The sequence below is a fragment of the Odocoileus virginianus genome, chromosome 30 (assembly GCF_023699985.2).
Source record: "Odocoileus virginianus isolate 20LAN1187 ecotype Illinois chromosome 30, Ovbor_1.2, whole genome shotgun sequence".
Taxonomy (NCBI): domain Eukaryota; kingdom Metazoa; phylum Chordata; class Mammalia; order Artiodactyla; family Cervidae; genus Odocoileus; species Odocoileus virginianus.
In genome coordinates, this window is record NC_069703.1 from 42,505,183 (window position 1) to 42,518,910 (window position 13,728).

The window sequence follows — 13,728 nt, forward strand, 5'->3', positions numbered from 1 at the left end:
TACTGTTCTGTGACATGTGAAAATTGGATAAAATTCAACTGTAAGCGTCCGTAAGTTATTTCATTGGAACACAGTCGTCCATATCGATTTATACATTGTCCATGGCTGCTTTTACCTAGGACAGCAGAGTTGAATGATTGTCAAAGAGCTGTATCACCCACAAAGTATAAATTAAAATACTATTTGGCCCTTTACAGAAAAGTTTGCCAACCCCTGAAATATTATATATTAATCATGTTCTTAAATTAGGTGTTAAATCTGTGCTTTGAAACATTATGGGAATGACAACAATAATACTTAGCACATTTTAGGTGCTTACTAAGGGAATTTCTTCCCAGTAATTCAGAAAGATAAGGAAATAGGAGGAGGAAAAGGAAGAGGAATAATGGTTGTTAGATTTGTCTCTTTTCAGGTGTTTGCTGAACTTATTATTTCCAACTACTAGAAAAGATGTCTTTGCCCTGGTCATTAAACAAGATGTCCATGACTAAAATAATAAAGTCCTTTGAAAAAATTATTTGGAGCCCAAATAATCTTGTTGTTACCAAATTGGTAATATGTATAATTTTAGCTAGATTTCCCCCTTTATGGGAGCTTAGGTGAATCATAAAAATTGCTCTATAAGACCCACAGATGTAGAGAACAAGCTAGTGGTTTCCAGCGGGGAGAGGGAAGGGAAGAGGGGCAGCATGGTGTTAGGGGGAAAAGGGTTATTATGGGATTATATGAAATTGTGTGTGTGAAGCTTTTGAAAATTGTAAAGCACTGTAGAAATGAAAGAATGTTTCATTCAATGAAAAAAATTCAAGGGAATTCCCTGGCAGTTCAGTGGTTAGGACTCTGCGCTTCCACTGCAGGGGGCATGGAGTTCCATCCCTGGCTGGAGAGCTGAGATCATACAAGTTGCTGGGCAGGTAGCCAACAACAACAACTACAAATAACAATAGTAATAAAACCCTGGCTCTATAGCAAATGTGGGAAGATGGTGGGGCACTGAAGAGGCCTCTCCTACCTTTCTTCCCCCACTTCTAGCCACATGGTCTGAGCAGGATAAATACTGAGAAACCTTCTGTTTAGATCTCTTTGACTGAAGAAGAGTTATGAGTTTATTATTTTTATCATTTATGTCTGTAGTTTTTAAAGTAGCAATTAATGATTTCAATACTCATTGAGAGGTGAGGTTTTTATGCCCTCCTCTCGAATCTAGGTGGGTTTGTGACTGCTCTGTGATGTAGTATATGGCAGAAGTGATGTTTGGAGGCTAGGAAAGGCCATATACTTTCCACCTAGCTCTCTTGGAATGCTGACTCTTGGGATACTCCCTCTGGGTTTGCTGCCCCAGAGAACCCAGACACCGTGCAGTGAAAAGCCAAGCCATATGGAGAGGCCATGTGCTTAAGTGCTCTGCTTAATATTCCAGGGGAGCCCAGCCTTCAGCCTTTCCAGACCAGGCTCAGCCAAGTGAATGAAGAGGCCATTTGAACTCCTAGCTGTTAAGTCACCAGCTGAAGCCTGGAACAGCATGGAGCAGCGAAGAACAGCCCCCACTGTGCCCTCCGAGAATTCATAACCCACAAAATCAATGTGCCCAATAAAATGGTGGTTGCTTTATAGCTCCAAGTTTGGGGTGGATGGTGTACAGCAAAAGTAACTAAAACAACTTTCTCAATATGGACCTCACATTAAACTGTAAAATAAGTATAAGCAGTGAAAAGCCATGGAGGGTGGAAGATAATTAAAGCTAAAGATTGTTAGTATAACCGAATATTAGATATAGTTCTGAGTTTTCTTGCAGGCAAAATTATAAACAGAGAAATGGCTAAGTGTAATGGTTCTCATTGTATAATAATAGGAAAATAGCTATTTCTCAGGAGAAAAGTTTTTCTGGCACTAAAGTCTAAAAGGAATTTATTAAACAGTTCCCTCTAAAACAGATATTGAAAAAATATCATGGTCAAATTCTTTACTGAGGGTTTTTACAGAATTCACAAGGGCTGTTTCTAATATGGACCTTCAATAAGCCCCAAGTACACAACACTAAATCATAAACTTATACTGTCTAGCTTGATGTGGAGACCGAGCTCATAAAATCCAGAGGAACAAATAGTTAGCACATTCCTTTGACCCTCTGAGCAACCATACAAACCAGGCTTTTGATAAGGGCTTGTCAGCAGCCAATCATTAAAAGATAATTTTTCTGGTGAATATCTGGGTTGCAGGAATTCTGTGATGTTGATTGATGATCCCTTATTCTCTTTAAAACATAAGAAGACAAAGTTGTAGTGCTTACAACTCATCATGAAGGCAGAGCTACAGAACAGAGATTGGGCTGAAGTTTTCCTTAAAAAATATTCTTGAGACTTCCCTGGCAGTCCAGTGGTTAAGACCCCATCCTTCCACTGCAGGGGCATGGGTTCAATCCCTGATCAGGGGACTAGGATCACACATGCCTCCCAGTGTGGCCAATAATAATAACATTCATTTAATAATATATTTTGTTTAACTTTATATATTCAAAATATTATAATTTCAATATGTAATCCATATAAGATATTATTAATGAGATACTTTACATTCTTCATACTAAGTCTCAGGAATTTGTAGCTTACACTTACCAGGAAATCTAATTTGGAGCAACCATATTTCAAGTGCTCAATAGCCACTTGTGACTAGAGCCTACCATATCAGACTGTACAGGTCTAGATCATGATCTGAAAAAAGGTAAAAGTGTTAAGTAAGTAGAATATTTTCACCAAGTAGAATATATTACTTCCAATGATCAGACTTAAAAAAAAATAAAAACAAACCGTGAAGAGTTATAAAAATATTAACTCAAAGGAGTCATAGTTTTGCTAATTCATCCAAACTGGCATCATCTTCAAAGGTGACCTCACGCTCCCCCTTGCATCATCTGTGGTACTCCCTGAAAACACCACTCCCTTTCATGTTGCTTTTGCTCTCATTTTCTTCTGCTCTCTTATCTCTTCCTCACTCCACACACCCTATACACTTCACTCTGGTGAAAATTTACTTCTCCTTTTAGACTAAGTCCTAGTGGACTTTTCTCCAAATTCCTGCTCTAGGAGGGCAAGAACCAAGTCTTGTTTGTTGCAATTTTGATACCAATTCACATGTATGGGGTTTCCAGCCCCACAAAGCAAATTCTCCACCACTAAACAGTTGGGTGTCCTACAATTCAACTCAGTTCTGACACTACCTGGAGACAACATCAGATCAGTCCTCCAAGATTGACCCCCACTCCTGCCCACTTAAGAGGTCAATCTCAAGTGTAGATCGTCACTTGTTCTTCTGACCTCCTGGCTATACACTGAAGGTTCCAATGACTTTCTCCTCCTCCCCTTACTCACTGGGGCTCCCCAGGTGGCACAGTGGTAAAGAATCCACCTGCCAGTGCAGGGGATGCAAGAGAAGTGGGTTCGATCCCTAGGTTGGAAATATCCCCTGGAGTACAAAATGGCAACCCACTCCAGTATTCTTGCCTGGAAAAATCCATGGACAGAGGAGCCTGGAGGGCTACAGTCCATGGGGTCACAAAGAGTCTGAGCGACTAAGCACACAAGCCTTACTCACTAAATTACAGGTTTATTATTAAAAAAATGTGACTCAGAAACAGCCAGATGGAAGAGATGCATAGAGCTAGGTATGTGGGAAGGGGCGCGGAGCTTCCATGCCTTCCCTGAGTGTGTCAGTTCCGGATCTCCAGGTGTCCACCAACCTGTGTCGATGAAAAATTAATCAGTCAATCTAAGAAAGAACTGGAAAATTTTATTCAAGCCAAATTTGAGGACTATAACCTGGGAAGAGTATCTCAGAAATCTCTGAGACCTGTTCCATCTGCTAGAAGTCATGACATAGTCTTTCTAAATTTTTTGAGACAGAGGGCTCATTAAATAGCATATTTTTGACAGTTTACATAATCTAGATTTAAACACCATCACAGGGGAGATCATGTGACCTTTTACAAGACCAAGAAGGAATGTAGTCTTTTAAAGAGTTGGCTTGTTGATACTGGAAGAATGTTGCTATCTATGATTGAACAGGTGTTCCTGCTGATTGGAGAGGTTTGGTCAATGTAAAATGCAGGCATGCAAGGCACAGTGGGGAGAGAGGGGAGGCCAAAGGGAAAAGAAAAATTTTACAAAAAGTGTTTGTTTATTTTTGACTGCCCTGGATCTCTGTTACAGTTCAAGGGCTTTCTCCAGTTGTGTCGTGAGGGCTTCCCTTTGTGGTGGCTTCTCTTATTGCAGATGAGGAGGGAGGGCTCTAGAGCTCACGGGCTGTTGTAGTTACAGCTCCTGGGTTTAACTGCCTCTTGGCATGTTGAATCTTCCCCCACCAGGGATCGAGCCCATCGTCTCCTGCGTTGGCAGGCAGATTCTTAACCACTGGACCACCAGGGGAGTCTGGAGAGAAAATTTTTTATGTCTAAATTTTTCTTGTCTTGCCATAAACATGAATTTTATTTCACATCCAGAAGGTCTCCAAACCCCATTCGTTGGGACTTTATGGAGGCTTCATTATATAAGGACAATTGATTAGATCATTGGCCTTTGTCACCTGAGTCAAACTCCAGCCTCTCTTCCTTCCTCTGAGGTCAGGGGGCTGGGACTAGAAGTTCCAAAGGTCTAATCACACGGTTGCTTCCCCTGGTAACCAGTCCCCACCTAGTCACCTCATTAAGATAAACTCAGGGGAGTTGAAACGGGTTTGTTATAAGTATCAAGACACCTCTTGAGCTCTCATCACTTGGGAAATTCCAAGAGTTTTAGGGGTTCTGTGCCAGGAACAATTACAAGATAGCACACACACTTTAATGATCCTCACCACTGTTCTTTCTTCTAATATTTGTTGAGTACCTCTAGGCGCTGGGGATACTGAAGCTGAATCTGGACTATTTATCCCAACACTGAATTAAATCTCAGAGACAGAGTGTTAGGTGAAATAGGAAAGTATAGCTTTATTCCTTTGCCAAGCAAAGGTGTGCCACAGCTAATGCCCTCAAAACTGTGTATCCCAGAGAGGAGGACGGTGGTGGTGAGAGATTGTGAGGAGTTTTATAGTGAAGGCGAAGGATTGCTAATAAGGATCAAGGAGCATGCAGGGCCTACATTCCTTCAATCCAGAGACCATCTTGTCGCAAGTGATGATGGGTGAATTGTGACCTTCTCTGGAATGAAAATGCTTCACCAAGTAGTTAACCTCTTCCATTTGGTTAGGGTTTTAGTTCCACAGAAGAGCTCAAAGATGTTGTTATGTGTATCCCTTGAGAGGGAGCCAGGAAGCTGCCCCCAAGGCAACACTTTTTTTTCTTAAAAAAAATGTTTAAAATATATTTGTTAATTAAAAAAATATTTTGGCTGCCCTGGGTCTTCACTGCTGCATGTGGGCCCTCTCCAGCTGTGGAGTGCAGGGACCACTCTCCAACTGTGGTTCAAGGGCCTCTCACTGCTCCCCTGTTGCAGAGCACTGGCTCTAGAGCATTTGAGCTTCCAAAGTAGAAGCACTCAGGCTCAGAAACTGCAGCTCTGGGGCTCTGGAGCGAGGACTCAGTAGCACAACTGGGCCTTGTTGTACATGGGCCCCGTTGCCCTTAGGCAGATGGAATCTTCACAAACCAGGGATCGAACCCATGTCCTCCACACCGGTAGGTAGATTCTCAGTCACTGGACAACCAGGGAAGTCCTGTGTTATTGTTTCTTAACTGCTCCTTCCTTGTCCCTGCATCCCCTGCCTTCTTGATTAACAGCTATGTGAAACTGTCATTTGGTGCTCAAAGAAGGGAACACAAATCCTTTTGTGCCTGGGAGCGCCACAGTGTTCTGCTCCGTCTCAATACCTGGGTGAATGAGACACAGCCTGCCTCCAAGTATCTTGTGGTCTTGGGGGGATGACCAACAAATGAATGAGGCACTTTAATGCAGTTAGATACGTGCCAAAGCATAGTGCTTGGGAGCATCTAGGAGGGGAACCAAACCTGGTGCTCAGGCAGCCAGACTTTTCTGCCCAACTTCTCAGGTAGTCCTTTCTGATTTTCCTTTAAGGGAACACTGAAGAACTGCTTACCGAGTGGCTGTTGAATGACTAGGAGACCTCAGCACAGAGCTGAGAAGACTGACGTGCAGACCTAGAGAGATGTGCCGCTGAGATCTCCGTTTACGAAAGAACTTGCCAACAGCCTCCTGCAGTTAGTGCCTTCGAGTGTTTCAGCTTTCCAGAAGCCCAACCAAAATCTGGGACTCCTCCATCAGGCAGTGTTTGCTCTGGAGGTTCCCAATGGGCTGGCAGAAACCCTGTCACTAACTGATCTCTTTTCTCAAGCCTGCTTTTCTGCTCCTTTTCCTTCACAGGTGTTTCTCCCTGTTAATCCTTCTATATTCCCAACTAGAACTCAGCATCTACTTCCCAGAAAACCCAACCTGTGACTTTGGTCTTAAACCCATTCATTCTAGACTAGTGTGAAAAGCCCACAAAATTGTGGCAATAAGCCAAAGTTGATTGACTGCATAGGAGGTAATAACAATAACAAATATTTTCTTAGTGCTTTTCTTGGCTATGCTGTGTAGCTTGCAGGATCTTAGTTCCCCCAACTAGGGATTGAACCTGGACTCCTGAAGTTGAAACACAAAGTCTTAACTACTGGACCGCCAGGGACATCCTCTTGTACAAGGTTACTTGCTAAAATTATACATTAAAATTTTTTAATTTTATATCGGAGTATAGTTGACTTGGGCTTTTCAGGTGGTTCAGTGGTAAAGAATCGACCTACCAATGCAGGAGACAGGTTCAGTCCCTGGGTTGAGAAGATTCTCTTGGAGAAGGAAATGGCAACCCACTCCAGTATTCTTGCCTGGGAAATCCCATGGACAGAGGAGCCTGGTGGGCTAAGGTCTGTGAGGTCACAAAAGAGTTGGACATGACTTAATGACTAAACAACAACAATAATAATTGACTTATCATGTTATATTAGTTTTTAATATACAGCAAAATGATTTAGTTATACATATATTAGGTTGGTGCAAACATAATTGCAGTTTTGGGCCGTGAATTTTAAATCATTATAGCTATTCTCAAGCTCATCTTTATTAGTCAAAATAGGAGCCATTACAATTAATGCATTTTTGCCAGCAAGAAATAAATTTGTTTATTCCTGTAGTGTAAAAATCAATGCTTCGGGATTTGACAAACTCATTTTCTCCCTCCTACTGGTTGTGGAAGCATTTTCCCTGCAAAAAGTTGTTTAGATGCTTAAAGATGTGGTAGTCAGTTGGTGAGAGGTCAGGTGAATATGGCAGATGGGACAAAACTTCATAGCCAAATTTGTTCAACTTTTGAAGCATTGGTTGGGTGACGTATGGTTAAGTGTTGTGTGGAGAATTTGGCTCATTCTGTTGACCAATGCCAGCTGCAGGCATTGCAGTTTTCAATGCACCTCATCAATTTGCTGAGCATACTTCTCAGGGGTAGTGGTTTCACCAGAACTCAGAAAGCAGTAGTGGATCAGACCGGCAGCAAACCACCAGTGACCGTGACCTTTTTGTGATGCAGGTTTGCCTTTGGGAAGTGCTTTAGAGCTTCTTTCTGGTCCAGCAACTGAGCTGGTCATCACCATTTGTCATATAAAATCCACTTTTTGTTGCACATCATAATCTGATAGAGAAATGGTTCAATGTGTAAAATAAGAGAAGAGGACACTTCAAAATTGATGATTTTTTAGATTTCTGGTCAGCTCATGAGCCACTCATTTATTGAGCTTTTTCACCTTTCCAATTTGTTTCAAATGCCAAATGAGAGGGGCTTCCCAGGTGGTGCTAGAGGTAAAGAACCCACCTGCCAATGCAGGAGAAGTAAGAGATGCGGGTTCGATCCCTGGGTTGGGGAGATCCTCTGGAGTAGGGCATGGCAACTGTCAACACAAATTGGCACTTACCAAGAGCATTGCCAACGACTGAACAACAAAGGCATTTACCATCTGCCTCTACCGAAATCGAATCCCATGCTGCCATAGCTGTTGACCTTCACCAACCCCTCAGGGTGGAGCAAGACACTCTGCTCCAGGGAATCTGGTGGGGCAGGTCTTTAGATAGTTGGATGTTTTTAGGAACAGATTTTATGATCTCAATCCTTGCATCTCCTCATATCTAGAGAAGCTCTAAATTCCTTCATGGTGACATCAGAGCCTCATGACTAACAAAAAACCTTTTGTAAAGTGAGTGCTTCAAGGTATTGAACTCCCCCTTCACCAAAACCTTATATATTGACTTTCCCCCACTGCGGCTTTGGAGCATCTCTCAGAGCTACCTGAGATGCTGCCTCCCAGGCTGCGGTCCTCGTTTGCCCCAAATAAAACTTAACTTGCAACTATATCTTTTTTTAGTTGACAGTTATGGCGACCACGAAGGGACCCAGAGTGGGCTTCCTTCCTTTGACTGGACTCCAAGAGGAACCAGAGCTTTGGTACCAGCAGTGGCCCCTTGCGCCCATTCGCCTCCTTGGGGAGTGCAGATGAATTTGGGTAAGTCTCTCCTGGTTCTTGAATTTGGGGCTTGGTTGAATGACACTGAAAAATACCCACCCAGTCAAAAGATACTGGGTGGGGGGCTGGCTGAAAGATGCCAGGAGAATTGCCCACCTAGTGGAAAGGTACTGGATAGGGGGGCTCAACTGGGGAAAAATTGAGGAATACCCAGGGCTCAGGAGAAAGATGCCGAGGTTGCTTCATTGTAGGGGACTGAATGGTCTTGGCTGAACGGTTAAGTAAGAGGCTGATCTGACACTTTTCCTCAGTTTGACTGTCATTATAGAATTTGTCAGGATAAAAGTGAGGAAAATATATGAGAGCTTTGCTCTGAAGAAAAGAGACAAGGCTCCTGCCGGCCGGTTTCAGTTTTCTCAGGTCACTGAGAAATTTATGGGAGTGGTGGAGGCCTAGTCCTCATACTTTACAGTGGTCCTATAGGGAAACCCACTCATTAATTAAAATACTTGTTCGTCCAGGGGTCGCACATAAGAGCTGGCCATTCAGCGACCTGAGTAGCCTCGGTGGTCTTAGATTGCAGTAGGCAGAATCCGAGACACGTAAAATGAGCTGAAACGACTCTGGGGTGACTCCTGGAGGAGATAAGCTCTCAAGCAGCATATGGGCCCGCTACACAAGTTCACTAGTGATTTTTTTTGAGGGGGGTATTTTTTTTTTCTCATTTATTTTTATTAGTTGGAGGCTAATTACTTTACAATATTGTAGTGGGTTTTGTCATACATTGACATGAATCAGCCATGGATTTACATGTATTCCCCATCCCGATCCCCCCTCCCACCTCCCTCTCTACCCAATCCCTCTGGGTCTTTCACTAGTGATTTTTATCGCTGACAAATTCAGCTCAAGATGGGAAATGGAATCTCTCAGAAACAGAAACAAAGGGGTATGAGAAACCCAGCCTCTGACCAACACTCCAGCCAGATTCATGTACAATATATATGGAGCTCATACTTGCAAGTACCTAGTTAATTGGATAAATTATACTAAAAGAGATCTTAACCTAAAATGGCCAAATTGGGGTTCTTTTGATATTCCAAAATTGGTATTTTTGCACGCACAGTTAGAAAAGACTGGCCATCCTTTGACTGGTATCTAGAAGCTTCTAAAACAGGAAATGATAGAGTAACTTCTTCACAGGAAACCAACAAGAAATTGCTCGAAACTGTATCAGAACTAAAAAAGGCTGCTAGCACTGACTTTGCCAGGTCACAGGTCTCATGGAAGTGGGAAGTCACATTTGGCATTTATGCCGTTTGGCTTTTGATTTCTGGACATCTCTGCTTTTGTTTCATTCAGAGTGTGACTTCTGGCTGGTGAAGTTCTGGTTTGGTTTGGTTTTGTTGCTTTGGTTTGAGTGCACTGACATCTGGTACAAACTGCTTGAGTTAATATGGGAATTGCTCACTCTAAGGTTCCACACTCCACGTGGGAACCCCTTGGAGGAAAAAAAAAAAAATTTTTTTTTTTTGACTAGTCAATCTATAGCTGTGATCCAATGACAAGAAAAATGGCCTAAAAATATTAGACCTTTATTGACATAGGATTGGAAAATGGACTGAAGTTCCCTTATGTCCAGGACTTCCTCCTATAATCAACAGCCTGGGGCTGATCAAACTAAGACCCCTACTTCCCCAGAGGGACAATCCCTGCTGGGACCAATCTTCCCTTGTTATCATGGGCCAAGTTGAGCACTATCTGGTCTAAATTTTGGCTATAAAACTATGGTCACAGAAAAATACAATTTTTGACAATGTGGTCACAATATTGTTTAGACTCCAGAGGAAGCTTGGAAAAAAATTCTCTCTTCAAGAATTCTTGCCCTGAGGAAATAACTCCTTCTAAATCTTTAGACCAGAGCTCTCTGGATCACTTATCTAAACCATTTCTAACTCCTGAAACCAAAAGGAAAAAATAAAAAGAGGAACAAAGCCTTTAAAAACCTTATTCCAACCATTTTTTTCTTCTTAACTAAGTTTGGAAAACAAAGCTATAGCATCTCTTGTGTTTATTTGGATATATGTATGTCTCAGTGTGTGTCTTTGCTTTTTTGGATAATATTGCTGATCGCTAAGATCAGTTTGTAAATGAGCTCTAATCTAATTGGCCTTTAAAAAAAAGTAAGTACTTACAAATCAAATAATTCTAAATACAAGAGAAATTAACCTAAATGAATTTCAGGCTCCTGTGAACTGGGAAATATTCAGTATTAAATACCTGATATCAGTGTTTGTTTGTTGATCTAACTAATGTAGACATGTCTAAGAGGAATTAACATTAAGCAGAATAATTTCATTGTACCTAGATTTAATATAAGTTAAATATTATTATATCTGTTGCAAGTTTGTCAGCAAGGAAATTACCTCAAGTGAAGAAATGTCTAAAAAATGTAAATGAGATATGAGCCTATAGATAGACTCTATTAAAAATAATTATGCTTTTTAGGAATATTTGTCTAAAATAGTCTCTCCAGATTGGGATAACTTGAACTTCTAAGGGTTGTGCTAAACTAAGTGTTGAATAGCTAAGTCATTTCCAAATAAAATAAGATTTTGAAACAGTTACTACTACTAAACACTAATTTCCTCTTACAGAGAAACTAAAGAGATTTGGGATTAAAAATAAATGATGTTTGGTGCCATCCTAAAATGTTCTAAGAAAGCAAGACTCTTGAGAGTCCCTTGGACTGCAAGGAGATCCAACCAGTCCATCCTAAATTAGGAGATCAGTTCTGAGTGTTCATTGAAAGGACTGATGTTGAAGCTGAAACTCCAGTACTTTGGCCACCTGATGCGAAGAGCTGATGGAAAGACCCTGATGCTGGGAAAGATTGAAGAAGGGAAGAGAAGGGATGACAGAGGATGAGATGGTTGGATGGCATCACCAACTCAATGGACATGAGTTTGGGTAAACTGCAGGAGTTGGTGATGGGCAGGGAAGGCTGGCGTTCTGTGGTCCATGGGGTCATGAAGAGTCGGACATGACTGAGCAACTGAACTGAACTGAAGAAAACAAAGGTTTTATAAATTATCACTGGTATTTATGCTCACCAATCTATAAAATTCTATATGAAAGTCAGTTCTTGGTGGCTTAAGGGAAGTAGGAAGTGTGTTTTTGGTAAAGAAGTTATGAGGAATGGAATTGCATTTTGTGAAAGGAAAAGGAAGTAAGCCCGACTCACAGGTGGCTTTTTAGGATGGAACAACACAATAATGGGTACAGAAAGTGAACCATTAGGAAAGAGTTTTGTACATGGTTAGGACTAAGTTTGGATTAGGACTAAGTGGATTGGTTGTGGCTCAGACAGTAAAGCATTTGTCTACAATGCAGCAGACTTGGGTTCGATCCCTGGGTCGGGAAGATTCCCTGGAGAAGGAAATGGCAACCCACTCCAGTACTCTTGCCTAGAAAATCCCATGGACGGAGGAGCCTGGTGCAGGCTACTGTCCATGGGGTCACAAAGGGTCGGACACAACTGAGCGACTTCACTTCAGGACTAAGTTTAAAATAAAGTTAATTAAGTTTACCTTTTAAATAAAGTAAACTGGTGCAAAAACTTGAATTTACCTTTTCTCTCTAAGAGGACCTCTTTCTTCAGATATTGAACTGCCTTTGATAATAGATTTAAGTTTCTTTATCTCTTAAATGATCTGTTCTGACATCCCTTATTGTTACTTTGGCTAAGTGAATAGCTATTGTTTCACAATGACCCATAATCTTATCTGACTGAGTGTTCTAAACCTTTTTGATATTAGTTGACAAAACTTCCTAAATCATTCTAATGAAGATTTCTAGCTAACTTTGGGATGCTTCAGTGGGACCCTGAAACATCCAAAAGAGAGATATTACACTAATTAGGTTCATTCTGTATACAGAATTGATATATAGCTCAACTGGAATTCCATCACCTCAACTAGCTTTGTTCATAGTGATGCTTCCTAAGGCCCACTTGACTTCACATTCCAGGGTGTCTGGCTCTAGGTGAGTAATCACATCACCATGATTATCTGGGCCATGAAGATCTTTTTTGTATAGTTCTTCTGTGTATTCTTGCCACACTACAAAGCTAGTGGAGGTGATGGAATTCCAGTTGAGTTATCTCAAATCCTAAAAGATGATGGTGTGAAAGTGCTGCACTCAATATGCCAGCAAATTTGGAAAACTCAGCAGTGGCCACAGGACTGGAAAAGGTCAGTTTTCATTTCAATCCCAAAGAAAGGCAATGCCAAAGAATGCTCAAACTACTGCACAGTTGTACTCATCTCACATGCTAGCAAAGTAATGCTCAAAATTCTCCAATCCAGGCTTCAACAGTACATGAACCATAAAATTCCAGATGTTCAAGCTGGATTTAGAAACGGCAGAGGAACCAGAGATCAAATTGCCAAAATCCACTGGATAATAGAGAAAGCAAGAGAGTTCCAGAAAAACATCTACTTCTGCTTTATTGACTATCCCAAAGCCTTTGACTGTGTGGGTCACAATAAACTGGAAAATTCTGAAAGAAATGAAAATACCAGACCATCTTACCTGCCTCCTGAGAAATCTGTATGCAGGTCAAGAAGCAACAGTTAGAACCAGACATGGAACAACAGACTGGTTCCAAACTTGGAAAGGAGTACATCAAGGCTGTGTATTGTCACCCTACTTATTTAACTTATATGTAGAGTACATCATGAGAAATGCTGGACTGGATGAATCACAAACTGAAATCAAGATTGCCAGAAGAAATATCAATAACCTCAGATATGCAGATGACACTACCCTTATGGCAGAAAGTGAAGAAGAACTAAAGAGCCTCTTGATGAAAATGAAAGAGGAGAGTGAAAAAGTTGGCTTAAAACTTAACATTCAGAAAACTAAGATCATGGCATCTGGTCCCATCAATTCATGGCAAATAGATGGGGAAACAGTGGAAGTAGTTTAGGTTATAAATCAATGGCAAGATTTGATGACAGCCTGAATTAAAAAGAGTTCTCATTGGAATTGGAAAAATTAATGATTTAAGTAGAAAAGCATATTAAAATCAGTTGAATATACTTTCATACTAAGATCCATCCCAGATAGTTTCGTTTTGTTAGTATATGTAGAATTTGATTGAACTATTAAAGAAAACTCTCAAGATTGATCTAGCTTTTCATAACTGTCTTTGGAGAAGAGCTTTAGATGTCCAC